Source organism: Crotalus tigris, unplaced genomic scaffold, assembly GCF_016545835.1.
Source record: "Crotalus tigris isolate CLP2741 ecotype Arizona unplaced genomic scaffold, ASM1654583v1 scf7180000019050.494769, whole genome shotgun sequence".
Lineage (NCBI taxonomy): Eukaryota > Metazoa > Chordata > Lepidosauria > Squamata > Viperidae > Crotalus > Crotalus tigris.
The window spans coordinates 439,134-442,769 of NW_024097344.1; the positions used below are offsets into that span (position 1 = coordinate 439,134).

Below are 3,636 nucleotides of genomic sequence, written 5' to 3' on the forward strand. Positions count from 1 at the left end.
AAAAGACTTTGAAAAGAGAAATGGAAATTATAAAAAATAGACTAAATTTGCTGGACTCAGAAAAAGTGACAGATAAAGAGAGCAAAACAGAATTTTTTTTGAAAATGCAAACAAACCAGGAAGATGGTTAGCTTACAAACTTAAAAAACAGAAAGAGAAGAAAATGACATACAATTTAGTAGATGGAAAAGGTTCTTTACAATTTAAAAATGAAGAAATAAAAAAGATAATTAAGGAATACTACAAGGAATTGTATGATAAAGAGGAAACTTCAAGAGAGAGAATTGTTCAATACTTAGAAGGAAATAATCTTCCAAAAATCCCAGAGACATTTAAAACCATGTTAGAGGAAAGAATTACAATGATGGAAATATTAGAGGCCATAAAAAGACAAAAAAAATGGGAAAACACCGGGTCCAGATGGATTACCAGCAGAGCTATATAAACACTTACAAGATATACTAAGTGAACCATTGAAAAATGTTTGTAATGGACTTTTGTTAGAAACTAAACTTCCAGCCACGTGGATGGAAGCAAATATTACTCTAATGCCAAAAGAAGATTCAGATTTGACACAGATTAAAAATTATAGACTGATTTCGCTGCTTAATGTAGATTACAAAATTTTTAATTCAATAATGGCTGAGAGACTGAAAAAATACTTAGTTGAATTCATACATCCAGACCAAAATGGCTTTTTACCAAAGAGACAAATTAAAAACAACTTAAGAGTGATAATGAACATATTAGAATATTATGAATTACATCCAGGGAAACAATTGGCACTAATATTTCTAGATGCCCAAAAGGCATTTGATAACGTTTCTTGGCAATTTAGCAACTACAAATAATGGACTTTGGACAGGACTTTATAAATATGATAAAAATAATATATAATAAACAGACAGCCAAAGTGATTGTGAATGGAGATTGTATGGAGAGCTTTGAGATAAGAAAAGGCACAAGACAAGGATGTCCATTATCCCCATTGTTATTAATTTTCACTCTGGAAGTTTTAAATAGAAATATCAGGCAAGATATAGAAATTAAAGATGAAAAATATAAATTACAAGCATTTGCTGATGATTTAATATTTATTCTAGAAGAACTTTTGGAGATGGTCCTAAACTACTGGGAAAGATAGAACAGTATGGAGAAATGGCAGGATTAAAAATAAATAAAGAAAAAACTAAAGTAATAGTCAAGAACCTCACAGATAAACAAAAAAAAAAAAAAACAAAAGCTAGAATTAGGATGAAAACATTACAAGATACTAAGGAAAATGGAGGTTTTGGGTTACCAGAGTAGGTTCTGTATTATCAAGCATCTATTTTAACATGAGTGACAGAATGGATAACTCTCAGAAACAAAAGGTTGTTATATTTGGAGGGTCATGATTTACAATTGGGGTGGCATGCTTTTTTATGGTATGGGAAAAATCACTATATAAGGAATGCATTCTTAACAATATGGGAAAAAATTAAAAGTAAAATATAGATGAAAATTCCAAGGTGGTTGTCAACTTTGGAAGCATTTGTACATTCAAACTTGGTAGATTTTGAAAAAACTTGGACATACAGAGATATTCTAAATCCTGAAGGGAATTTAAAATCTAAACAAGAACTGGAAAATCAGGGTATCAACTTGTTGTGGTGGGCACATTTACAACTGCAAAGTAGATATGAAAAAGATGTTAAATTATTTGGTTTTTACAAAGAACAAACTGTATTTGATAAGATTTTGTTAACTTCAGATGAGAAACAATTAAGAAAATGTATATTTTTTGTTAATTCTGGAAATGGAAAATGAATAAGTTAAAGAAACAATGATAAGATGAGCGAAAAATTTTGGTTATAATATAGAACTAGAAAAAATGGCAAAAGTTATGGGATAGAAATTACAAATTGACAATGTCAACCTCATATAAGGAAAATTTATATAAAATGTTTTACAGATGGCACCTGCCACCAGCAAGACTAGCAAAAATGTTTAAAAATATGTCAGATAGATATTGGAAATGTAAAAATAAAAGAATTATTTCTTTTAGGTATAATTACAGAGAACTATGACAAAAATGTATATATTTAACATTACATGTATTAACAGCAGCGAGAATTGCATTTGCACAGTATTGGAAAAATGAAAACACCATCGAAAAAAGACATAATCAGGAAAATTTTAGATTGTGCAGAAATGGATAGGCTCACACTGAAAATGAAAGGGAAAGAAGAAACAGAATATTTCCAAACATGAAATAATTTCTATAAATGGCTGGAAAAATGAAGTAGAGAGTAGAAATGGAAGCTGTATTTCACTTCTTGGCCTTTTGGCTAAGATCAAGTGTAGTATCTATTCTTATCAGTTTAATATCTGATATGTCCTCTATTTGAGGACTACATATTAAATGGATTTTTGGAACTTACTCAAACTAAATTACCCAAAACTTTCTTTGATTTGAAAGAAGAGTTGGAGCTTATTGACATTTGGGGAGAAAGGAACATAAGTGATAGAGACTTCACTTTTTATTCGGATAGACATCAGTCATTTTCAAGGATTGACTTTTTTTTTATTACTAGTGATTTCTTTTCTAGGGTGAGGAAGGTAAAAATCTTCCCCAGGACCTTGTCAGATCATAGTCCGGTGTGGATGGAGCTACATTTGGAAGATGGGAATAGAAGACCCTGGAGACTGAACGAAAATTTGTTTACTCAGGAAGAGTTTGTACAAAAATGTAAAGAGCATTTAAAGGAGTTTTTTGCTTTAAACATGAACAAGGGTACATCGATGCCCATGGTTTGGGACGCCAGTAAGGCGTATATGAGGGGAATCTTGATTCATTTAAATAAAGTTTCTAGGGATAAAAGGTTACAAAGACGTAGAGAAATAGAAGAAGAGATTAAATTAAAAGAAGAAGCGCTTGTTCTTAATCCAACTGATAATAACTTAAAGGTTTCAATAAAGATGCTTAGGGAACAATTTAATATGTTGATGGCAGATCAGGTGGCTACCAATCTGTCTTATATGAGACATAATACTTTTTGTAATGCAAATAAGCCTGTGAGGTGGTTGGCTTACGAAAGAAACAGAAAGCTAGGATTATAGAGAAAGTAAAATATAAAGGTACTGAGGTTTTTCAGCAAAATTTGATTAAAAAGAGTTTTTTAGATTTTTATACAAAATTATATTCAAGTGACAATATAAAGGGGTTGGATATAGATAAATATTTACAATCAGCACATTTTCTAAACTTTCTGAGGAACAACAAAATGGGACGAATTGTTTAATTACTGTGGAGGAAATTGGTTTAGCTATTAAGCAGTTAAAGGTGGGAAAGTCTCCAGGAACAGATGGATTGACATCGAGGTACTATAAGATTTTATCTGAAGAAATGATAGAGCCATTAAAGGAGCTTTTTAATAGTATTTTGCTGGGAGCACAAGTTCCTCCTTCTTGGAAAAGAGCTTTTATATCACTGATTCCGAAGGAGAATCAAGATCTCACAGAGCCCAAGAATTATAGGCCAATATCATTGTTAAATGTAGATTATAAGATTTTCACTAAAATTTTGGCAAATAGATTAATGCAGGTTATGAAGGATTTGATTCATAGTGATCAATCAGGATTTATAACAGGGCG

At 31.0% G+C, this 3,636-nt stretch overlaps 1 pseudogene; it reads left to right on the plus strand.

Annotated features, from left to right (window-relative positions):
• The first annotated feature begins 2,310 nt into the window (after nt 1-2,310).
• Nucleotides 2,311-2,428, plus strand: LOC120315009 (annotated as a pseudogene).
• The last annotated feature ends 1,208 nt before the right edge of the window (nt 2,429-3,636 follow it).